We start from the raw sequence: 26,577 nt of genomic DNA, 5'->3' as shown, positions 1-26,577 counted from the left end.
CGAATCGTAAATATAAATAATTGTTTTTGCTGTTGTCATCATTTTTAGCATTTAAAATTTAGTGCCGACCACCGGTTGACCACCACTTATAATTATATTCTTATATACATACACATATGTAGGTATGTATGTACATATACTTATGAATATCAATATGTCTGCCTTATTATAATGCAATTTGGTGCCATGAGCGTGTCGTTAGCCGTTTTAATAGTGGAGCTGTGCGCGGAAATGCTTAGCATAACAAAGTAGCTAAGTAAATGGTAACAAGTGCCAGGTTGGGGTGTCGTAATCGTTCTTTTTTTTTTGTTTATAGGAGAAAGTTTGCCGATGGTAGGCATATGCTTTAGCACAGGTGAGCTTTTCTATGTTTCGCTGGATTCTCTGTGAAAAATTTTCCATTGAAATTTGAAAATTATAGATCAATCTAAAATTGAGAGGGGGTTATCGGGAAGAAAAGAGTTAGTTCCCTCTTCTTCTTCCTGTTTTTATAAGTGGTCGTAAATTTACGGTCCACCGTTTGCTTTTAACATTTAATTGATCCACTTGCTGTTTAAGAGTTGTAATACTCATGTTACACAGTAATGACGGGATTTCCGTTATTTACGCCAAGAAAAATAGTAACGGCAGCAACTGAGACAGTTTTTTAAAAACAGATTTCATATTTTTTCAAACTTCCTCGCCAAGAAATTTGTTTTGTATTTGGATTATTTTGAAACAACATAAAAGCGGCCTGTCTTTCTCGGTCTTTTACGAGTAGATTCAAGTAGAGCGTCCTTTTATGACATTATAAAGTATTTTAGAAGCAACAAGGAAAGATTTTTTCAACTTCTTTCCTAACTCTTATTATACACTTGCAACAAGTTGCTACAGAGTATAATGGTTTTGTTCAGTTAAAGGTCGTTTGTGTCACCAAAAACTAATCGGGAGGGTTATATACATATATAACAATGATCAAGATGATGATGAGGCGAGTCAAAATCCGGATGTTCGTCCGTCTGTCTGTGCAAGCTATAACTTATATCTAAATAAAACTTGGTTCACGTGCTCCTTCACAAAAATGGAGGACGAGTTCGTCAATGGATACTTTTTTTGAAAAAGTGGTCGTTGCTCTGCCCTCTAATATGTTTAATGTACATGTCTCTCAAATCTTCTTCTTCTTTAATGGCGCAGACACCGCTTACGCGGCTACAGCCGAGTTAACAATAGTGCGGTGGTCATGTTTCCTTTTCGCTATTTGGCGCCAATTCGAGATACCAAGTCCAGCCAGGTCCTTCTCCACCTGATCTCTCCAACGGCGTAGAGGTCTACCTCTGCCTCTGCTTCCCCCGGCGTGTACTGCGTCCAATACTTTCAGAGCTGGAGTATTTTCGTCCATTCGGACGACATGACTTGGCCAGCGCAGCCGCTGTCTTTTAATTCGTTGAACTATGTCAATGTCGTCATATAACTCGTACAGCTCATCGTTCCATCGATTGCAATATTCGCCGTGGCCACTACGCAAAGGACTATAAATCTTTCGCAGAACCTTTCTCTCGAAAACTCGTAACGTCGACTCATCAGATGTCATCGTCCATGCCTCTGCACCATATAGCAAGACGGGAATAATGAGTGACTTATAGAGTTTGGTTTTGTTCGTCGAGAGAGGACTTTACTTCTCAATTGCCTACTCAGCCCGAAGTAGCACCTGTTGGCAAGAGTTATTTTGCGTTGGATTTCCAGGCAGACATTGTTAGTGGTGTTAATATTGCTTCCAAGATAAACGAAATTATCTACGACTTCGAAGTAATGACTGTCAACAGTGACGTGGAAGCCTAGTCGCGAGTGCGACGATTGTTTGTTTGATGACAGGAGATATTTGGTCTTGCCCTCGTTCACTACCAGACCAATTTGCTTCGCTTCCTTATCCAGTCTAGAGAATGCAGAACTAACGGCGCGGATGTTGAGGCCAATGATATCAATATCATCGGCAACGCCAGCAGCTGTACACTCTTATAGAAGATTGTACCTGCTCGATTAAGTTCTGCAGCTCGAATTATTTTCTCCAGCAGCAGATTGAAGAAGTCACACGATAGGGAGTCGCCTTGTCTGAAACCTCGTTTGGTATCGAACGGCTCGGAGAGATCCTTCCCGATTCTGACGGAGCTTTTGGTGTTGCTCAACGTCAGTTTACACAGCCGTATTAGTTTTGCGGGGATACCAAATTCAGACATCGCGGAATAAAGGCAGCTCCTTTTCGTGCTGTCAAAAGCAGCTTTGAAATCGACGAAAAGGTGGTGCGTGTCGATCCTCTTTTCACGGGTCTTTTTTCAAAATTTGGCGCATGGTGAATATCTGGTCAGTTGTTGATTTTCCAGGTCTAATCAGTTTATTGACGGTGGGCTTTAATCTTTCACACAATACGCTCGATAGAACCTTATGTTACGGTAGTTGGCGGCGATTGTGGGCCACCCTTTTTGTGGATTGAGCAGAGCTCACTTAAATCCAATCGTCGGGCATACTTTCGTCCAACCATATTTTACAAAGAGCTGATGCTTCTTATCAGTTCTTCGCCACCGTGTCTTAATAGCTCGGCCGGCAATCCATCGGACCCCGCCGCTTTGTTGTTCTTTAGACGAGTAATTGCTATTCAAAGTTCTTCATGGGCGGGCAATGGAACGTCTGCTCCATCGTCATCGCTTGGGGAATCGGGTTCGACATCTCACGGTGTTATGCTTTCACGTCAATTCAGCAGGCTGGAGAAGTGTTTCCTCCATAATTTTAATCTCAAATCATTGAAGCTAAAACGACCAAATTCGCTAAGTTCAAATATAATGTTACGGGCACTGTAAAAATTGATAAAATCGGATGATAACCCCGCCCCATACAATGATACTCTTAAAAACTACTAAAAGCTCGATAAATTAATAACTGAAAACGCCAGATATTACATTCTAATCATGAGTTGTCATGAAATGTATTTATAGGCGCCGATGTAAAAATAGGACTATGAGTGCGACACCGCCACCATTCAGGTGAAATCACATATGTCGGAACCTGCCCGCCCGATTTCAACCAAATTCAGTATATAACATTCCTCTGAAATTCATATTGAACTATAACCTACTCCCCAAATACATAATTTTAATTTCAAATCAAAAAGAAATAATTAAGACAAAAATATACATATATACATTTGTATCTTTCTCTTCCCACATTTTGAAATTTATTACTACTCATCAAAGTTCTATTTACATACATACATATGAACAAACACGTTCCGCCCGTTTCATAAAATCCAGCGCACATTTTACTAAATTTCACTTAGACATGCGATGGTGCGTGCCGAAAATTTCGATGGCGTTTGTCAGCGTGTTGTGACATTTGGTTACCACTTTGCGATTTTCACGCCAATACAAAATGCTTAAGTTTTATTTAATTTGACGCACGCGGCAATGCTGATGTCAAACCCAGCACCGTGTGATCTGTATATTTATAAGTGTATTGACATTTCCGTATCCTCAGCAGTTGTATACATAAATATTCTGTGCTTTTATATTTTAAGAAAAAGATTGTAGAATTTTTGGCACTTAAGTAAGTACTAAATACACCCAACTTGTTTTTTAAACGGTAAATACGTTTCTCAGAAATCCGTGGAAAAAAACCTTGTAAAAAAATAGGCGTTTCCTATAGAAAAAGGGGGATACGTTCCATGTCATCTGAAAACCGTGTAAGATTAAGTAAAGAACAATATTTACTTCGAAAAACCGTGTAAAAAAATTTTAAAACTATAAAAATTCAGATATTCCTACAAATTGTATGTTCATATGGCATTTTTTGTGCATTAAAACTTAAAATACATAATTCATACAGGTGAAAAATTGGTATATAAAGCAAAAAACAACAGAAATCTGTTAATCCAGAACTAAGAACAGAAAAATTAGAATAGAAATAAGGAAAAAATATTTACATTGCTACATAATTATTTGTCGCTACTTGATAACAAGCGCAATTGTTTGCAATAAACTGGACTAAAGTCGGTATCATCGCTGGAGATATCCATTTCAGCAATGTGAATATCATGCGAACAAAATGCGTAGGTAAGAGTTATCGTATAAAGGGATTTCCCAGTTACTACTATGTATGTTCATTTCAGCAATGGTGCTAAGTGTGGTAAAAACAAACATAATTATAAGACAGTGATTTAAAAACCTTAGTAGATTGAACATTTTTTACAAAAAAAATTGTCTCAACCGTGTAACTTCAAATCCGTGTAGAAAGAAAGCGTGTAAAAAAGAGTTGGGTGTACTATATATAATTTTTTGAATTCTCTGGCACGAGAATAACTTAACATACACTCAAGGCTAGCGTTTGAATTCTGGAATTCGATAATGGAATTAAGTCGATAATATAAATAACTATACCTACTAAAAGGCAGTACTCTTACACGCCCATATTTTAAAAATTTAAAAACCAATATTTCAAAAATCAATATTGGTTTATTGATAAAAATATTTTTTTTTTCGAAGATCAAAATTTGACTGCTTATAGGCATCTGTCATATAAGTTTGACTAGAAAATGTTATACACCATCGAAATGAGATGAAATTGTAGATTATTTCGAAACTCTTATGTTTTAGAAATTTATAAGCATATAATAGTTAATACTTTTTTACTTCTGACACAATTTATCTAAAAAAATTGGCGTTGGACTATCAATTATCAAAAAACCATTGCCATTTGTGAGTTTTCGTAAATTATTGCTAACGAAAATGAAATAAAGCTTCGCAGTTTTGAGCCGTGAGAACGTGTTGTTTCCTTTCAAAACCAGCTGAATGACTGGATAATGAAATAAAGTCTAGTTTAAAGACTTGCCTAGCATTAAGAATGAGGAATTCTAGAGGACACCCTATAGGATTTGTTTCAAAATGAAACAACCGACAGAACTTTTATTGAGTGCTCTTTATCCAGGAGTTCTTTAGAGGTATAGAATTTCCTAAGTACGCGGTGAACAAAAATATATTTTATTAGCACATTTTTAACTTTATTCATTATTTTCTAAAACATTTCTATTATAATATATATAAAGGGTAACCATTTGACTTACTTTTAATTTTATTTTCTTTAAGAAAAAAACACAAAAATATTCAAATTTAATATTGCATGTTTATTATCATTCGAAAGAACTTTCTTTGGCTTTTATTTGATGATTATTTCTTTCAAATGTTGGCTGCGGCTACATCTCAGATGGTCCATCCGTTGAGTCCAATTTCCGACGACTCGTTCGAGCATTTCGACTGGTTACTGGAGAATGACACGCGTGATGTTTTACTCCAAGGCCTGAATCGGAGCAGGATTGGTCGCATGTACTTTAGACTTTACATATCCTACATGGAAAAAGTCTAATGGTGTGATATCACATGATCTTGGTGGCCAATCGACCCAGAACGTGAAAAGGTCTGCTCACAGAGAAGTATTCTCTCAATAAATCCATTGAATGATGCAATGTGTGGGTTGTGGCGCCGTATTGTTGAAACCAAATGTCGCTGAGATCACGAGCTTCACTTTCAGGCAGCAAATAATCGGTTATCATAGCGCGATGACGGTCGCCATTGACGGTTACGTTCTTACCGGCATCATTTTTGGACCGATGATTCCACCGACCCACAAACCACACTAAACCTTTGTTTTCTCTGAATGAAATGACAGCTCTTGAATTTCTTCAGGTTGCTTTCGTCCCAATGCAGCAATTTTGCTTGTTTACGTACCCATTGAGCCAAAACTGGGCGTCATCGCTGAACAAAATTTGACTCGAAAACGTCGGATCTACTTTGAACTTTTCAAGAACACGTAGAGTGAAGTGAAGATCTTGACATAAATATGCCGAATAGTTCCATACGTCAGTCCGAGCTGCTGCGAACTGTGCCGAATCGACTCTCGTCGGTTTTTGTGTACACTGCTATACTTTCTTCACTGCGTGCTGGACGCGGTCTATTCAGTCGAATGTTATTCAAAAATGAAAGCTGGGTCTCAAGATGGGTGATGCTTTTTGATTCGATATTATCGCTATATATCGATAGTATTAAACGGTTTGAACAAGTGATTGCGGATTATTACTTCATTATGACGAACTTTTGGTTATCCGTTAGGCTTATTGGGATACGTCGACGACTATATAATGTCGGCTATGCTGGAAAAATTAAAAGTAATTATCAGATTATAAATTTAAAGTGATCAATAATTTCTTTCATATTTTATTTGAAATGAAAGTGTTATTCCGCTAAAAATACACCCTTTATTGAGAAAACCATTGCTTACAAAATGTTATTTTCCGAAATGTGCAACCATTTCTCCAGCTGCCATCGCAATACACCGCGACGAACACAATGAAACGGCGGAGAATTTCGTAGCTGTGATAAAAATAAACTATTTCCATGAAAAACAAAAACAATGAATAATGAAAAATGTGCAAGAAAATGTGTAATTATGAATAAACTTATACAGACCGCATTCCATTAAGCGCTTCAATTGGCCAGCAGCCGCAATGCGAAAATACCGCCGAAGTTTCGCAACTCGCACGACTCGCCGCCGTGTCAAAATTGCGGATGCTGCCGCCACTGCAGCGTTGCATTGCCGCGAATCTCATTAATGAGTTATACGACTAATTCGCATTGTTGCATTCGCAAATTACGCTTATCATGCAATTGTTGTAGTCATCTGTTCAGCTGTTGTTTTTGCTTGCTTTCCTTTGTTTTCTTTCCACGTGTTATTGCCACAACAGCGAACAACGGTAATTGTAGTACAGTGCAATTAAAACAGCGCGAGCGCAAAAGTGAAAATGCAATTTAAGTTTTGTCGCAGCAAACATAGAGCGGTGAGAACACAAACACACATATATGGATATATACATATACATACATATAATATATGTATGCACAATCGTCGCCCTACAAGTCGTTTCAAAATACTTCGCTTGCACTGAAATGCTCTCTAAATTATTACTTTGCTTGGCTTTGCCTTTATCGCCGCATTCACACGCTTTTGTTGCATTTTCACGTGGCGTATTTTTTTATTTTTATACCCTGAACGGAGTAATATAATATATTATATTGGGTAGTCGAAAAAGTCTTTTCGTATTCCTAATCAATATAGTATATTTTTACTAATAAATAAATAAACAAATATTTACCATTTTGGTCGACCACTTTTTGCTATTTTTCCACTCGAGTCATTACTCCATCAGTGCAAAACTTTCATCTGTGTAAATCAAAATTTCGAAATTTCCAGAACCGAAGCGAGTGAATCATTGTTGTGCTACATGAACTGATACAGCATCGTCTCCGTAATCTTCACAAATTTCATTGGTGGCTTGCGTGGCATTCTTCCCTTTTTTATACAGAATTTTCAAGATACAGCGGATTTCTTCATTATTTTCACTCATTTTTGAACAGCTGTAACTTTTTTTCAACTTCCCCAAATTTAATTTTTTTTAGGTTAAACGAAGCTTAAAATCTCACATTTCCAACACTATATGCTATGGCACAATATGATTGGTAGCACTGGAGATATACGACTGCAACGACATCTATTGACAAAATACGAAGAGACTTTTTCGACTATCCAAATTCATGCTCTAAAAAGTATAGGGCATTATTGCTTCGGCGCAACCATCAACGTTATTTTTATTTCTTTTTTTTTGTTGTTGGTTCGAACGCAAACAAAATGAAAATTGGGCCAACTACATACATACACCACCACAGCTGTCTGCATATTTACTTATTTATTTCTTCTCATGCGAAAGGAAAAAGTAAAACACGAAAATCACTTTAACGAAATGAAATGTAATTAAAATCTTCGGTCTCTCAACTGCAGTGGATTTTGCTAATATTACTGTCGCATAATGAAATAATGAGTGAACCGGTTGCCACCCATCATACCTACTACATACTTATAAATAAGTATACATATACATATGTATATACATACTTACATTTTATTAGCTTTTCTCATTGCATTGATGGCGGCGCTTTGTAGACAACTGTTGCTTTTGTTGAGAGACTGTGTCGCTTTGAGTGTTTGCCTGTCACGCATTAGAATGTCATGAATGCAACGCTGACTGGTGATAAGTTGCTGACTCAAACTGATTTATTTTGCATTGAAATATGAGTGTAAATAATCAAATGTACACCATCTCATTTTTTATAAATTAAATATGTATATTTTTAGATCATTCAGTGCTGAATTAGACCATGTTATGCTATGGTCAATAAAATAAGTCTACTTAATTTCTTTAAGAAACCTTCCATATTGCCCGTTATAATTGTATCAAGCTATCTAAATACTATAATATGGAGTTAGGTGCGCGATTTGAGCTATTTTTAACAACAAACCACATTATGTTCAAGTATCATGTTCACTTAATGTCTGAGTCAACGTCGTATTCATGAACCCACGTCTCGTCACTAGTAATGATGTGTTTGCAGAATGTAAGGTTCTCAGCTACGTTGTCAAGCGTCTCTATTGATACCTAAACTCGACATCGTTTTAGAGCAAATGTTTCAGCTATTTAGACGCGAGTCTAGCATTTCGTGCCCAAAATTAGATGCAATGTTGAGAGGAGGCTTATCTCACGGTAATTGACGCTAATTGTGGGGTCTCCCTTTTTGTGAATTGAGCAAAGCACACATAAATTTCGGGCATGCTTGTTCATGACCGATAATATATCGTTCCCCAAAGCTTTGTTGTTCTTCAGACGGCTAATTGCTATTTGAATTTCTTCATGGTCGGGCAATGGAACGTCAGCTCATCGTCATCAATCGGGGAGTCGGGTTCACCATCTCCTGGTGTTATGCTTTCACTGCCATTCAGCAAGCTGGAGAAGTGTTCCCTCCATTATTTCAATATCCTCTGGGCATCTGTCACTAGATCACGTTTGGGGGCCCTACAAGAGTATGCTCTGGTTATGAGTATGAACCTTCTGTTACTCGCCGCATCTTTTCCTAGAATTTTTGTTGTGGTGTATTGTTTGCTTTTTCCGAAAACCAATTTTTTTGTTTGCAGCTGTACGTGAAGAGCTTGAAATGCCGTCCCACAGTTCCCTGATAGTTGCTGATGAATGCTTTCAGGGAACTGGAGTGCAAGTCAAGCAAGAAGCAGTTCTGTTGTCTGTTGTGTTTGCAACTTCTCGAAGTCAAATTTTCTTAAGCTTGTTGACGTGCGTTCTTTTGCTGCACAGAGGCGGGTGCGTATCTTCGATGCAACAAGATAGAATTCGGACTCAATTTTGGGACCTCGGAGCGTACGCACGTCTAAAAACTGGAGATATGTCTTCCGTCTATTACAACATGTCCGATATGTTTGATGGCTTTTCGATTTGGACGCAGTCAGGTAGATTGATGCAATTTCCTGTGCTGGAGTACTACAGATAACCATTTTTCGGGCTGCGCCGAAGTCGATCAGCCTCAACCCATTTGGAATGTTCCATAATGGGGGCTAAATTTACCGACCATTGTGCCAAATATACCTTCTTTGCCCAGCTTGGCGTTGAAATCGCCAAGCACGATTTTGACATCGTTGCCGGACAGCTCTCATAGGTGCGCTCCAAACGCACATAAAAGACATCTTTGGTCACATCGTCCTTCCCTTCCGACAGGGAGTGGGCGCAAATCAGCGATATGTTAAAGAACTTCGCTTTGATGCTCATTATGGGGTGAATGGCAGGGCTCGGAGACGGAGTCTCTCTTCCACCACGAACTGAACTCTTTCACGAACTGAATTCTCCACTGGCCACTGAAGTAAATGCCACAAGGACCTACTCGTCTCAGTCTTTGTCCCGTCCATCGCACTTTTTCAACGCCTTCTGATGCCAGCCTTTATTTTTACGAGGGCACCCATTAGCTTGGCAGCGGCACCTTCCAAATTAAGGGACCGGATAATCCAGGGCGTAATCCTTTATACGTTTGCAGTGGTCGTCATCAAAAGATGGGTCTCTTATCCGAGGCTGTTGCGCCCTCTTCATTGGAGGTGTTTTTTAAGTGGCGGGTCCCAAACCCAGCGCACAACCCTGGGGAGGGATGATTCGCCTTCTAACTTTAGCTCGGCTTCTAACTTTAGCTCGACTTCAAACGAATGTTTTTTTTTGGCTACCTAGAGGATACTTGGTCTTAGACCGGAAGTCGTCTGCTTGAGCCATATGTAAAAGAATCGTTTATGGCCACTCCCAAGTGAACGGTGCTCAGAAAACTTGCCTCACTTGCTTGAACTTCTACTCATGACTCCATCCTCCGTCAAAGTATCGTAGTCTCTCAAAAGTAGGAACCAATTATAAGACGTAACGATGATTTTACTAGAATTTATCACTTCGCTTACAACAATAAAACCGGTATTAAGTTTCTATCATCGTTTTTCCTCGCAAACGTAGGCCGAATGATCGAATATGGGGGCAAAAGTAAAGTAAAAGTTAACGTTGTATACATTCCTTTTCTCCTTGAAGTATCTCTGAAGAAGTTTACTGTGATCTCAATGGCATCAGATTTTATGTGCATCCACTTTGAATTTCTTCGTAGAATTTCAGAGTCCTCAACGACTATATGAGTAGACTCCTCCTGAGTTTAATTGTGTTGGGATTTATTTTTTTCAAGATCTCTAAATTGTTAAATACGTTCCATAATTAATTCAGAGACAACCTCCACATTCCAAAATAATATCAACATTAATTAGCCTAAAAATCGGCTGTAAAATATTTTGTTTTTGTAAACTGTGTGCGTGTTTTTTTGGTTTTAAATATCTTATTTGTACCAAAAATATATTAAAGTAAGGAGTAAATTCCTTACATCCAAAAAACCTATGCATGTACTCGAAATAATGAACCATCTCTCAATCTTTTAGCTACCGAATTTTTATTAATCTGCCGACAGCTGTAATTTGTAGTAATTGCTTTTGATTTATATACTCATCATATTTTATTAAGGTTGCCCCAACAACGCGGAGAGCACATAAATATAACATACCGCTTTTGTAGCGGTAAATTGTTGTCATAAATTATTTGACAGCAAACAATAATTATCACACATTGCTTTGCTACTTGTCGGTTTATTGCACAGCCACTCGTATGAAGTATCCGATTTGGATTTTTTGTTGTGAAAACAGGAGGTGTCACCTCACATTCATATTTGCTCGCAACTTCATTTCAAGTGCAATTTGGGATTGAAGTTTAAATAAATAAACTTAGCCATAAAAGCACTTCAATTATTTTTATTTTTAATGTTTTTTAATAATGATACTTTATTTTGTTTTAATTGCTTTTTGATATGGAAATAAATACAGATTGAAGATAAAGTTGAATTCATGAAATAAATATACATATATTATAAGTATAATTATAATTATATGTATGTAAATAAATTGTTTTTGCGCCGATTTTAGGATTTATTAACTATAAATGTTTGATAGTGGGGGTTGGTATGTGGGCACAGTATTTTTCTGTGAAATATCGAAGCTTGTGTATATCTATGTTATTTCTATATTTTTTTGCTTTTACTTTTTTTCTTGTCAATACTAAACTTTTACATTTTTCTTTATATTTTCAGGTGAGTCTTCACATACAAAACAAAGTGCTGTTATCTTTCTAATAGCTCTTACGATGATAAGTTATATAAATCATTGTCATAAGAAAAGGTAAATATTACAATATACTTTTTATATCAAGTATAATTTATTGTTACTACTTCTTTTTTTATACTCTTGCATGATGTTGCTGCAGAGTATAATAGTTTAGTTCACGTAACGGTTGCGTAGATCGAACCCAAACTGTTCAAGCCCCAAGGTATGGAATATAAGGACCCCAGAGCCCATAGTTGACTTTTTACCGAAAGTATCGGTCCATGTGTGAGATTTATAATTGAAATTCAGAGATAATCCTTTCCTGACAGTAGTATGCCTGTGTGCTACAAATGTGTTGAATCGGGTCAATACTTCCTTATCCCCTATATACCTAATATTGTTTAGTCGAAAAAGACTTTTCGTGTTTTTGTCAATAGATGTCGTTGTAGTCGTACATCTCCAGTGCTACCAATCACATTGTGTCATACCATATAGTGTTGGAAAGGGGCGATTTTAAGCTTTATTTAATCTTTTCGAATTTCTTTTATCGCATATATCGGCCAATGTGTGAGTTAACCAAATAAAATTGAGTGAGCGTATTTTTCCTCTAACGGTGCATATTTGTGCTAAGAGTGAATAAAATTGGTTGAAAACTCGCCCTAGACTCCATATAACTAACAAGTCTGAAAGTACTTCCCTGGCTTTAATCCTTGCCAGCTTGCAAGACTTTGAAATGTTCGGTTACAACCGCACTTAGCTCTTACTTACCTCTTACATTATCATTTGTGTCAGTCGTCAATTATGAATTATTTTCACATCAAATATGTTTGTATGTAACTTCTTAAATCTCTTTTGATTGAAACTATAAGCAATGACAACTTTGGCGCTTTCCTTTTATTGGTTTGTTGACTACAGAAGCATTGATAATATTCGTAGTAGTATTTAGGGGATTTTACTTTATCACTAGCCCAAGTATGTGAGTGGCACGAAGCATTCTGTGAAGGTCGTGAAGTCATTGAAAACTTGCCTCATGCAAGTCCCTTATCCACTTGTCTTACTTACGAAAAAGTTCAAGAAATAGTGCTTGAAAATCGTCGTGTTGGCATCAAATAGGTTTTAGAATATCTCAATATCTCTTATGGATTGACTCTACACATTTTGATTAATATTTTGGTACGAAACGGCAATGCTAGAATATAGACTTTTTGGCCAAACGCTCAAATGTATTCGCAACGGCGACCGATGATTAACACGTCAATAAAATAAAGGAATTGGTGGTTGAGAATTGATAATTAACAATCAGAGATCTTACTGGCTTTGTTGGCATATCGAAAGGGGCAGTGAAAAACATTGAAGAACAGCGCTCCTGAGAATGAGTTTTTAGGCAATTGAAAACATTAAACGTGAATCTATACGCGTATTGAAATTAATTTCGGAAATTGACTTCAACAACTGTTTCAAGAACTAGGAAAAACGTTGGCACAGGTGTTTTTTGGAGGGAGATTACTTTGAGGGCGACGACATAGATTTTAAAGAATACACTAAGCATTTTAAAGTAATGAACAAAGTCTTACTATTTTTTGCTCACAGTAGTATTTCTAAAACATTTTTAATTTTTATCCCATTTCTTTTTTTCTTATTAAATCCGCATCACCACAATGAACAGCTTAATTCTAAATAATATGGTACTTAATGTTTTGAAATATTAAAAAATGATATATATTGATAAGAAATGAAACCTCTTCCTCAGCACAAATATTTACAAACCATTCTATTCAATTGCTTTTTACGCTTATCTCTTCTTGTAAGCATTTGAGTTATTTTTTAGCATATTTTAACTAATTGTTTCTTCACGCCGCACATGTTCTCCAAAGAGTACAAAATAAACAGTGAAAATTATCAACAAATATTACCATCTGCAACAGTAGAGTACTTCGTGCACTGCTTTATCGACACTTCGTTACATTGCAAGAGCAGACAAGAGAGCGCTGGCAAAGTTAACAATTATGTTGTGCTTCTCAACGCTAGTTCTAGACTAAACAAATAGTAAACTGTGTAAGGTCGAAAGAACATTATTTTTGGCTTTATTTACCATTGGAAATTTTTAAAGTAAGCAGAAAAGAATGTATGGAATATGTTAAGAAGTCGCTTCGAGTGTGTTAATTGTTTGAGCAATTGGCCTCAATGACCGATTTGAATGAGAAATAATATAAACGATTTCTATTCACGCAGATTTGGTAGACATAACGAAAGAAAGCAAAAATAATTAGAATAAAAAGGTGCGAAATTTTGCAGAAGATCTCACACATAGTAATATGTATGTGTGTCCCATTATTTATTTGGAGGTAGATATAAGGTGCGTGAAATAACAACAGGGTAGACAACAGTCGTCCGAAATCCTGTTATAGACATTTCAGTCGCATTTGGGACTTTAAGAAAGTCTGTTGAAATCTGTCATAACATACTTAACCTCTATGTACCAAGCCGAAGCATTGAGAGTGCTTAAACTGCATATGTTATTAGTATTTTGAATTGGGGGTCAATGAATGGTGACTGCTTTGACTTTATGTAAAAATTCTGCTTCAAAAGAAAATTTATAGACAAATATTATAGTTCATTCCAATGACTCTAGATACATATACTATTCAGTGGATACACCGATCGAGGAGGTAAGGGTATTTTTGAATCCAGACTTTTTGGAACCAAAGTTCTAAGCATCAGACGAGTAATATCAGAGTTGTCGTCAAACCTATTTTGGGTAGTTAATAGACAATAGACAAATCAGGTTTTCTACAGCAGACATTTTGGATCCAAGATTATTTCAAGAATGCTTTGACAACATAACGCCCTTATCTAGGAATAAAAAAACTGTGCTCGGATCAGGTCACTTAGGAAACGAAGTGAATGAGGTCGAAGATAAAGTAGTCGGCAAAATTTTTCATCCAATTTGGTGGCACTGGGTTGGTTTTGTTGGCTCAGTTGTTTCTTTAAGCTAAAAATAATAGCTTTGTGACTACCTTGCGAAGGATGTCGAACCGTATTTGGAATAAAGCAGATTTTGATTATTCATATTAAGAATTTTAAACTCTTTTTTAGAATCGAAGAACCAGTCGGTTCATTAAATGAAATATAATATCTCAATGTAATAGGAAAATGTGATAAGAAAATATATGGAAAACCCTATTTGATCCCAAGCCAACAAAGATTTCGGTTATTAATGAAACATATTTTTTTTTAATAATACCTTTATGCCTATCTTTTACTATTTTTGAATTTTTTCTAGCCAAGCTTACTATCTTTTTTTATTCTCGTGCTGGTAATGCAGTGCTGGCGCTCTCAATACTAGTAAATGCATATGTAGGCATATACGTCTATTTCTTGAGCGCCACTACAAATGCACATCATATTTGTGAAAAAGCTCTGCCTCATTTCGAATTGCTATCACCAATAGTCGAGCTTTTTCGAACTTAGCTTTTGGCGGCAAAACCATCTGAAAGCTTTCAGTCGTTGTACAGTATTGCCTACTTAGCGCTTTGCAGCCAATGGGCCGCACAATTTCCCAGCAGCTATTTCAGTGTTGGGTGATTCTAACGGGATTACGCATTAACTTCGGCTACCGTTATTTAGTACTGCTTATTGTAGTATATGGCTGTGTTGTGTTTTCGTTGCTGATGGTACTATTGGTAATCAACTATGTATGCTTGTAGAGTTGCACTGTCGGCACTTCGTAACTGCTGCGGCCACCACGCTTCTTGCTCGCTCTGCTTACCCTCAGCTATTTTTGCCTAGCCAACTTTGCTGTTGTTGTATTGGCTTACACTTGGCTTCGGCACATCCTTCGAGCGCCGACGACGAGCTCATATACTATATCGCTGTTGCAAGAACTGGCCTGTGACTGTGTGAGTGTGCGTGTGTCTATATTTCGCATTGGTATTTTGTATGTTTTTGCTTGTCTTGATTGTTGTTGCGGCGTTCGCTTCGCTTTGCCTCGTCGTCGTATCGTATTTTTGGCTTCGACGCGGTATTTGATGGTCGATGCTTTCAGTTGTTTACCGTTAGTTGTTGTCTACAGTGCGAAAAAGCGGCCGTCACGCGTTCGTGAAACTGCTGAAGCAGCGTGCAACAGCAGCAGCAGCAGCAGCACAAAAATACCACTAATACCAAAGCAAATTGATACCACGGTCCACACATTTGAAAGAGTGCAGGCGATTTTTTTTTTAACACTCATACGCCACGTAGCACCTTGTGTACGCGCGCGTTCGCGTTTGTAGTTGTTTGTGTGTCTGTTGTCGGCGGTGCGTGTGGCAACTTCATTTTCTTGCAGCCAATGTGAAGTTTTCGCTGCATTTGCACCCGCGCGCGTTGTTGTAGCTCCGGTTGCAATGTGATTGTTAAGCGTGCAAAATTCTATTAAGCAAATAAAGAGTCGTGGAGGAAAAAGTGTCACGAAAATGTGTGTTAATATTTTGAAAAGAATTTTGTGCAAAGAGAAAAATCCAGCAACGATAATGTGACACGCTCGCCTTTGTTATTGTTGTGCTCCTTAAGTGACAGCAGTTTACGCAACATTCTGCATCTGCTTCTGCTTCGGTTTTTTCTCCTTTATTTTTCACTTTCACTCTCTACTGTTGCTGTGCCTACACGCCTATCGTGTACTTCTCCAGCGGCTCTGGGGACGTCTGAAACGCGCGCGCAAGTTTTATTTCCCTTAATACCTAACGATAACTTGGTCGCTTTGCTCTTGCCTACAAATATACAAACGTACATGTGTGCATAACGGTATTGTGTAAGTGTTCAAAGTGTGTGTGTAAATAATTTTAGTAACTTCTTTTTGGCAACTTGCAGCGTGTATCTGTGCCAATTGAAGCTTCAGATTGGTAGCGTTACTTCCAGCACGTACCAGACAGTTTATATTTACATAAACGCTAACGGCATTTGAAATGTTCTCCATTGTTTAGCAATCAAACGGCGATATTTATAGTTGATAAGCTGCATAAGAATGGCTTTGATAATGTGGTTGTTGGTAATCTGGTTAGAAAAGTATATTTTGTGATTTGAACTTACAAAGAATAAGTTTCAGGCAGAAAATAATTTTTTTTGTATTTTTTACTAAAAATTTGTTCAAAAAAATATTAAAAAATTTTTTTGTTTAAGTATCTGAACCGACTATTTGTAAAGTCTTTATACCTGCGCCCAAATTCCAAACAACTAACAGTATATTACGAAAATTCCTTGGTAATAGTAAGAAAACTATTTCGTGAAGCACCTGTATTAGCCTTTATATTCCTTTGAGGTATTTTTGATGCTTTAAAGACAAATGCCATGAAAGTTCTTCCTTAAGGAGATATAACCAGCTGCAAGTCAGAAAAAAAACGTTTTTCTATGTTCTTTATTAAATAAATAAATAAGAAAATATACATATACAGAAAAAATTTTAGATTTCTTTGACTTCGTAGCTTATCGTCATGAGGTGCTCCGAAAGAAGTTCTTTGGTGTTGAATTAAAATTTTTCGCTTATAATTATCTCAAATCTAAAAACAAAAAATAAAAATGGAAATCACGATTATAGCTTCGGTGCAGCCAAAGTTTGCTTACGAAACTTTTTTGAAAATTCAGTTTGTATGGCAGCTATATGCTATAGTGGTCCGATCTGGAAAATATAATATGTCCGGAAATTGTACCGTTGACTCGGACAGTAATTTAGCCCAGATTTCCTGAAGATACCTTGTCAAATGAAAAAGCTTTCCACACAAGAACTTGATTTTGATATTTCAGTTTAGACTCTAATAATTCAACCTTAAAAATTTCTTCGGAGATTACAAAGTGCGTTCCAAAGTAAACAAGACTCTTTCAATCTAGCGCCATCTATATGTCGACTGGTGCGTTAGAATTTGCTATCTTTATCGATTGTCCAGTGAGAATTTTATGTAATTTCATCGATTAAAAGTGAAGTTATTGCGTTTTAAGTGTCAGTATGCTTGTGTTATCGGTGCGAAAATGAGCTTCGAATAAACAGCCCACATTAATTTTTTTTTTTTTTATATGATAAAACTTTTACCGAAACGTTTCAATTGATGAAACAAGTTTATGGCGATGATTGCCTTTCCCGCAATGCAAAGTGCAAGAGTGGTTTCAACGTTTTCAAAGTGGTCGTGAGGACATAAATGACTATCAACATGTGGGCCAATCAAAATCCGTGATCACCGGAAATTCCATTGAAACTGTGCGTGAATTCATCAAAAATCAGCCGAAATCATCATTGAAATTCATGGAAATGGAATTGAACATCTCCAAAACATTGATTTATCGCATTTTGACCGAACATTTGGCTTACGAAAGGTGTGTGCACGGTTTGTTCCGCACAAATTGACTGACGACTAAAAATTGCTCAGAATCCAACATTCGGAGGACGATTATTTCACCAAAAATCACATTTTAAGCCATTAACCACTCCCCGTATTCACCTGATATGGCACCGTGCGACTTCTGTCTTTTCGGAAAAATACATTTTCCCATTAAAGGAAAGCGTTATGCAGACGTAGAGGCTGTTCAAAATGCTTGCACCGTCATACTGGCGACCATACCGGACAACGAGCTAAAACACTCGTTCGACATGCTTTTGGACCGTGCAAAAAACTGTATTGAAACAGAAGGAGACTATTTTGAATAATATAAATTGATTTTGCCGAAAAAACCATTTGTTCTGTTTTTTTGAGTGCTGTTTATTTTGGAACGCACCTTATATATGTCGCAAAGTGACTGATACTTTCAGCAAAAAGTTAACTATAAGCAGTGCACCCACATTCAGTACCTAGGGGCTTGAACAGTTTGGGTTCGATTTACGCAATTTTTAGTCATAATGTGGCACATCTTAAATACACTATTCGTGCAAAGTTTTATCCCGATATATTAATTCATTCTTGATTTGTATACTGTAAAGTGAAAGAATCAAGTGGAATTTAAAATTGTTTTTTGGATAGTAGGCATGGCTGTCATACGATTTCACTCATTTTCACACTGTGACATAAGAGTGTCACAGGAATATCAGGTACCAAATTTTATAGAAATCGGTCGGACGAAACTCGAAATATGTGATTTCACCTAAAAGTGGGCGGTGCCACGCCTATCGTCGAATTTTTACCCCCGCTCCCATAGAGCACTTTCATACCATGCCTGCGTCAAATTTAATGTCTCTGGCGTATTTAGTTATTCATTTAGCGCGCTTTTAGTATTTTTTCATGATACTGTTATATGAGGCGGGGTTACCATAAGATTTCGTCCATTTTTCAGATTGTAATTAGGACCATCCTGACCAATAACGTATCTTTCCATACTGGCACAGGAACATTTTGCAAAAAATTTTACTGAAGACTAGACGCTCAATGGTTGATCTGAACGAAGACGACCATAAATTGGACGTAGCGCTCAAAATATAATTTCAGTCTTTTAATAACTTCGGTTGTTGGATCTATCTTTCCATAATGAAATAAAAAATTTTACTGAAGAGAAATGTCAAAAGAGCGGCGTCCCTGTTAAAAAAACCGTTACTTCTTAAAGATTTATTTGATCAATCAATTTGAGATGCCTTTACAGCAGTGGACGAGAAAGCTTAATCTAACATCCATAAACTTTCTGTAAGCTGAATTCCCGTGAAATATTATTTATGAAGAGGTTATGCGACACTTCAGAATAAACAAATTCACCAGTGTACACTACATATGTGATTGCTTAAAACCTAAAGGATATTCGCAAATATTTTACTTCATTTTTCAAACACATGACGTCTGTCTCATTGGAACATTTTTGATGAGTTTTATAGGTGAACGTTCAGTGGTGTCAAATGTTGCGAAAAATATTCTATAATAAGTCTTTAAAATTGTTTCGTGAATTATTACATATATTTTATCAACATTTTTCATCTAAAATCCCTTATATTATATACATATATATTCAAAATTCTCATTATACTAATTATAAAAAATTAAATTCCAAAGCCTCTTTCGGCTTTTAGTTCATCGTTAGGAAATATTTTTAACAAAAGGTCAAATATACTTAATTTGTAGGCGCGAATCGAACATACAATTGGCATGATTAAGAAGATATGATATACTCACATAATCTCTTATTGTACTTAATAATTGTTAGCATTACATTTTTTTCAAACAGCCGAGCAAGCAGCGAATAAGCGAATCGAAAACGGTCTAATTTGTTGTAGCTGTCATTAGTCAGTTGTTGAGTTAGTTGTACACACCGAAACCTCACATTTCTATCTCCCTTTCTATGGACCTTAAAAGCTCCGAAAATTCTTCTTCACTACTCCGTAAAAAATTACTTTTTTTGTTGCTGCAATCACGACATAAACTCATACCATAAACATGTTCATTCATTACTGTCTCTACTCATAAAAGTTAACTCACTTGCATGGACATTTTCAGAGCAATCAATTTGTATCTTCTACGAAAACTTAAATAAATATAAGTTTGTGGAGCGCAAAAAAAAATGCCAAAAGTACTTGACTAGTGCAAGTGCGCACGCAATTTGACAGTGGCTGTCTGCTTAAAACTTGCAATTTATTAAGTTACAACTTTGCTCCCTTAAAGGCCAATAACTTTTGCTGCAATAAAATTCACATCTTCGCAAGTTCGACTTGACTCTTTCTCAGTTTGTTTGCGCTTAACTGGTGTTTATTGTGACTTCGCTTTGTGCTTGTGTGTGTGTGTACATATGTATGTCAGTATGTGTTTTTGTGTTTGGGGACACTGATTTATTTTTAGTAGTCGTCCAGTGGGCATATTGGACACAAGCATATTTTTGGCAAATAAAAGGGGAGAATTGTTGACAGATCTTATTTATTTAAAATTTAATTACATTTCGGTGTAGTTCGCCTCGTTTGGTATTGAACGGCTCGGAAAGATACTTCCCAATCCTGATGGTGCTTTTGGTATTGCTCAACGTCAATTGACACAGCCGTATTAGCTTTGTGGGGATACCTTACATAGAGGAATGTAAATAGTTTCTTTTCGAGCTGTCAAAAGCAGCTTTGAAATGGACGAAGAGGTGGTGGGTGATGATCCTATTTTCATGTGGTGTGCTTTCACTGCCATTCAACAGGCTGGAGAAGTGTTCTCTCCATAATTTCAGTATGCCTGGGCATTAGTCACTAGATCACCCCTGGGATACTACAAGAGAATGCTCTGGTCTTGAAATCTTCTGTTCTTTGTCCCCGTATTTGAATAGCTCGGCCGGCTATCTATCGGGGTCCAGCGCTTTCTTGTTCTTCAGACGAGTAATTGCAACTCGAACTTCTCCATGATTGGGAGAATGAAATATCCTCTCCATCGTCATCGATTGGGGAATCGGGTTCACCATCTCCTGGTGTTATGGGTTCACTGCCATTCTACAGGCTGAAGAAGTGTTCCCTCCATAATTTCAGTATGCTCTGGGCATCAAGCACTGGATCACCTCTGGGAATTCTACAAGAGAAGGCTTCGGTCTTGAAACCTTCTGTTAGTCGGCGCATCTTTTCGTAGAATTTCCAAGCATTATCTATCCCATCCCGCATGTGTTGTGGTCGATTCTAATGTTGCGAGGTAGGCAGTCTGTTTTCTTTCTACTGGAATTGGCAACCTTCATCGTTCTATCTCAACATGATCGATTTGGTTGATGGCTTTTGGGTTCGGAGATAGATAGCTTGATGAATTTTTCTATGCAGGAATCTAGTATCACAGATAACCATATATCGGGCCTTGGCGAAGTCGAACAGCCTCAATCCATTTTGGGATATTTCCTCATGGAGGCTGAAGGAGGCTGAATTTACCGACTGTTGTGCCAAATATACCTTGCTTGCCCACTCTGGCGTCAAAGTAACCAAGCACGTGGAGAGCTCTCATATGTAGGTGCGCTCCAAGCACTTATAGAGGACATCTTTGGTCACATCATCCTTCTCTTCCGTCGGGGCGTGGGCGCAAATCATCGATATGCTGAAGAACTTCGCCTTGAGGCGGATTATGACTAAACCTTCATCCACCGGGGTGAATGCCAGGACTCGGCGACGGAGTCTCTCTCCTACTACGAATCCCGAATTTGCGCTCCTTTATATGATAATTATAGTAAATGCCACAAGGACCTACTCATCTCAGTTCTTGTCTCGTCTAAGGCACTTCTTGGACGGCGGTGGTGTCAGCCTTTACTCTTAAGGACATTAACAAACATTGTATATCTAAAAGAGTTGCCACTATTCAAAAAAAATATATATAATGTATTATAAAAAACGGCGAGCTTACTCTTGTCTTACTGATTCTCTATTTAGCAAACAACTCACTACAATTTTTCTCACAAATTAAAATACTTGAGAACTCTGCACATATTTTCTATCCTTCCTCTCCATTGGCTTCACTTTGATACCTTTTTTTCCTTTCTTTTGTTCTTTTTTTTATGGGAGCAACTCTGCATATTTAATGGTGTTGCTTAAGCTAAATCTAGCGTACGAGTGCAAATGAAAAACTCCAACAAAAAGTAAACATAAAAATGTTTTAGGAAAATTTATGTTGTCCTGCCGGTAGTCTAATTGAAAAAATACTTCCATCGATTATCCGAACCCTGCAGGGTTTACAAAAGAAACGGTTCTATGCGGCACTCGCCTAGTTCGTTTCCATTTAATTGCTTGTTTACGGGCTGGCAGTTAAGTACACAATATATGGCACTACAACAACATATCAAAATAACAGCAACAACATATCAAAACAACAACAACATATTATAACAACAACAACATATCATAACAACAACAACATATCATAACAACAACAACATATTATAACAACAACAACATATCACAACAACAACAAAATTAAACGAAACTCGAATTTTTAGAAACTTTCGAGATGCTGGCTAGTGAAATGGAAGCCCGCCAGTCACTCAGTCAGCTTCACAGTTTGATAGCAACGGCTGAAACTTGCCAAAAGCAGGTAGAAGTAGACAGCAAGCAAAGTTGACTAAAACTATGGTGAAATGCAGGAATTTCAATAGAAATCCTAAACTTGTGAAATTTTATGTTTATTTACTCGATAAGCAAGTAAAAGAAGGCTGTAAAGGCAAGCATACACCTTGGTATGTGGCAGAAGGCCGTTAGAGTTTGTGCAACGCTCACATTTGCTAAGCAAAGTAACTCGAGTCAAGCAAATATTTTCACTTCGACTCGCAGGCAAAAACTGCAATCGAAAGTGTAAAGAAAACGGCGCCTCAGAACGTTGGTCAAGTGAGTGGCATATATGCATAGATACATGCAACAGCACGTGCCTGTGCTCTTATTTATATTTGCTATATGCCAGCATTATAAACAACAAGAACCACAGCGGCAATGCAACAACTCGGCGTATGCTTGCAGTGACACTCACCTGCTGATATGCAAACACGCGCCCTGCGCTCGCTCTTTGCACAAAAGTAAAGTGGCGTGAGTGTGTGTGCGCCTTCGATTCTGTGTTGGTGGGTGTGTGCTAACGCTGGCGTTGCCTAGCACCTGATCGCTTAGCTATATTACACATGCATACACATTATTATCCTTTTGCCAATGTTATCCTTTAACACTTTAAGCCAGCTTAAGTGCAGCTCGTTGCATCGTGGGTCGTTAAGGCAGTCATACATACATACATACTCACACATGCGTGTATGTTGCTTGGTTATGTGCGGCAAGTATGTGCTTACACACGTCGCTCAGCTTGACACTAAATGTGTGCATACCAAATTTGTTGTTGTATATGTGTATATACCAATATACAAACAAGCAGTGGCTTAACGTGAGCGATAGCCCTGCATTCGGTGCATCGCTTCTAGTACACATTCTAATATCGCTGTTGCATTTTTAAGTGCTGGCACGTTGTGACACATAGTCTCCGAAATCCGTAGCAGCTCTCTGACTCTGAAATGAATAAAAGTGCTTTTTAGTAGACAAATATGTTTGTTTGTATGTGTGCAAGCGATTCAACTGATTTTTATCAATGGCTTCTGGTGATTTTTCTTTCCTGCCTTTCTTAGTATGCACGTTCTATCTTCAAAGAGATAACTCCAATTTTAATCGAAATAAAAAAAAAACTTTTTGAGATTATTGGACAACCTTCGAACGTATATATGTATATATGATCAAATTTGTTCTTCACCTCGAGTTTAGAGTCATTACTATCGAAAACTCAGGTAATGCAGTATCGAAAGCTGGATTTTATATAGTTTTTTTTAATCATAATCTTGAAACTTACGTCTTCGGGCATATTTTTCAAGACCATTTATTAGGTTAGGTTAATCTGGTAGGTTAATGAACCACGCATAGACCAGTTTTGGTCCTTTGCGATAACAGGGAGGAGTTTAGTTACTAGTTCCATGAGAAGTAGTCATTCTTTAGGATGTCTGCAGTTGAAAAGTAGAATCCGGTAGTTCGTGTTTGCCAAACCGCCATTACCCACTAAGCTATACGCGAAGGTTATATATGTAAATTCTTCTGCAGCCTTTGATTATTTTTGTAGTGTTTTAGATCGTGACTTCATTTTTACAATATAATTTCCTAAAAACCTTTTAGAAAATGTCAATATTTCTGGCATCTTTGTCTTGGAAGTAAGCTTGTTTGTAAAAAATTTCAATTCTGTAATGAAAATAATGAGGCTCAAAATTAAAAAGAAAAAAATTCTTCAATATTCGTTTTGAGCAACTAGAAATCTAAAAACTAGTTCATAACTAGTCAAATATGTAACTAGTTAAATTAGGTGTCAGCTATAGGTCACTGTTTAGTTGATTTTGAATGCAGATTTGTTTAATTAAATACATATAATAGTGTGCAAATAAAAAAAGCGGGTAGCTTTGTGTACTTGTTTCTAAAAATTTACTAAAAACTGTTGGTTAATGAATTAGATGAAAAATACTACAAAAAAAATTTTAAATTATTTTCATATCATTCAAAATTAGTTTACTAAACAAATTTTTACGCTCTTTTTGCAACTCATCCAAAACTGGTTCTTTTGAAATCAGTTCGTAACTAGTTACATCGTAAAAAAATTAAGCTAATTACAGATTTTTCACCAATGAATGCATACTTTCCAAATTTCACAAAACCATCGTTTTCCTCTTCAACTCACTCTGAATTGGTTACTTTGAAACTAGTTTATGACTAGTTACATCGTACAAAATTTATCTAATTATATTTTTCACCAATAATTGCATAATTTCTAAACAAAAGACTAGACTTTTCCTCACAAAACCTATATTTCACTTTCCTCTTCAACTCACTCTAAATGAAACCAGTTTATAATTACATAGTTACATCGTACAAAAATTATCTAATTAAATTTTTCACCAATAATTGCATAATTTCTAAACAAAAGACTAGACGTTTCCGTCACAAAACCGACTCTTCACTTTTCTCTTCAACTCTAAATTGGTTTTTTTGAAACCAGTTGGTAACTAGTTCATCATAAATAATTTCGCTAATTAAATTTTTGAGCCATGAATGCATAATTTCCAAACAAAAGACTAGACTTTTCCGTCAAAAACCTATACTTCACTTTCCTCTTCAACTCACTCTAAATTGGTTTTTTTGAAACCAGTTCGTAACTAGTTACATCGTAAAAAAATTAAGCTAATTACAGATTTTTCACCCATGAATTCTCAATTTCCAAACAAAATATAAATTTTTTCACTTCACAAATCCGATTCGTCACTTTCCTCTTCAACTCACTCCTTTGAAACCAGTTCGTAACTAGTTACTTCGTAAATAATTTAGTCAATTACAAAATTTTCAGCCAAGTATGCATAACTTCCAAACAAAATTTTCGGTTTTTCACCTCATTGTCGCAACAAAAGTCTCTCAGTACAACATACAGCTGTACTTTTGCAGCAAAAAAAAACTTAAGCATTAAAATGTGCATATGTTTGCATTGCTTATGTACAAAATACACTGCAGCCACATTTTGTTGCCGCCAGCTGCATCCAAATACATAAATTTAGATTATCTTTCGCTGGCGCATGGCCGCACTTATAATTTGGGAATATTTATTCTAATGCCAATATCCGCACTCCACACACACATTTAAAACAGTTAGCAGATTGTTATTTTCTATTTACGTAAATCATTTAATAATAAATTTCACAATAAATGCTAGTGGTTTAGATTGTAAAGCGGATTCGGAAATAGCGCTTGAATTGATTATGATAATAGTTGTAAATGAATTTGTGTAAATAAATATTTAAAGGAAAAATACTAAAAAAATAACTGGGAAATTTTCCAATGAATTGGCTTAAAAATAAAAATGAAGGTTATTAAATTATTGCAATATTTTTAATCCTTTCAAAAATAGGCTTTTATTTTCATAAAAAAATTATAAAGCTTAAGGGGCTATACCAGTGTGACGTATGAAAAATTAGGCGATTTTCGTGAATTTTTTTAAGCGAAAGTACGCGATTGAATATTTCGAACTTCTTTGAACGTAATAAGGTATATTTTCAGCTATATTTAAAGATTTTTTTATACAAAACTGTTGGAAAATAACGGACTTATGGACTGTCTTCGGAGGTGCAAAAAAAAGTGCCTCAACTGTTGACATGATTCCGGCCGAATGAGTAGCTGAAACAAAAAAATTCAAAAAGTTTATTAAACTTAAAGATATTTCTTATACAGTGACCTACGAACTTTGAAAAATATCAAAAATTAAGAAAATGGCGTAATTTTGAAAAAAAAAAAAATCGTTTTTTTTAGGTAAAAAATGGTAATTTTTTTAATTAATTTTCAACCAATCAAAAAGATCGTAGGTCATTATATAATAAATGTATTCAACAATACTTAGTATTTATTTGAAGTCGATCGGTTAATTTCTTGTTGCTTTATGATGTCAGCAATTTTTAAAAATGTCGTTTCGAGAAAAACGCGTTTAAAGCTTTACTTATATAGCATATGTTTGCACCTCCGAGCGGTCGCTCTTCAGAACGCTGCCATCCAAAAACTATTGAAGATACGAT

The 26,577-nt window shown here is 36.6% G+C and overlaps 1 protein-coding gene and 2 long non-coding RNA genes across 5 annotated transcripts in view; 2 read left to right on the top strand and 1 right to left on the bottom strand.

Annotated features, from left to right (window-relative positions):
• The window catches only part of LOC126760680 (mannosyl-oligosaccharide alpha-1,2-mannosidase IA), a 325,234-nt gene that overhangs the window by 13,470 nt on the left and 285,187 nt on the right, over positions 1 to 26,577 (top strand). The gene's annotated exons all lie outside the window — the stretch shown is intronic.
• Positions 5,126 to 6,796, bottom strand: LOC126760700 (uncharacterized). Of its 2 annotated transcripts, none has more exons than XR_007667239.1 (3): positions 6,486 to 6,796; positions 6,298 to 6,405; positions 5,126 to 6,169 (listed from the first exon to the last, which is right to left on the bottom strand). It is a non-coding gene; the product is annotated as an uncharacterized LOC126760700 (long non-coding RNA). The 2 variants fall into 2 exon arrangements; XR_007667240.1 differs by having other exon boundaries at positions 6,298 to 6,389.
• The window catches only part of LOC126760703 (uncharacterized), a 57,211-nt gene continuing 46,274 nt past the window's right edge, over positions 15,641 to 26,577 (top strand). For both annotated transcript variants that reach the window (XR_007667242.1, XR_007667243.1), the window contains exon 1: positions 15,641 to 16,366. This is a non-coding gene — a long non-coding RNA (uncharacterized LOC126760703). The remainder of the gene's footprint in view (positions 16,367 to 26,577) is intronic.

This window comes from Bactrocera neohumeralis, chromosome 5, assembly GCF_024586455.1.
Source record: "Bactrocera neohumeralis isolate Rockhampton chromosome 5, APGP_CSIRO_Bneo_wtdbg2-racon-allhic-juicebox.fasta_v2, whole genome shotgun sequence".
NCBI classification, from domain to species: Eukaryota; Metazoa; Arthropoda; class Insecta; order Diptera; family Tephritidae; genus Bactrocera; species Bactrocera neohumeralis.
This window is presented reverse-complemented; position numbering and strand designations above follow the sequence as displayed.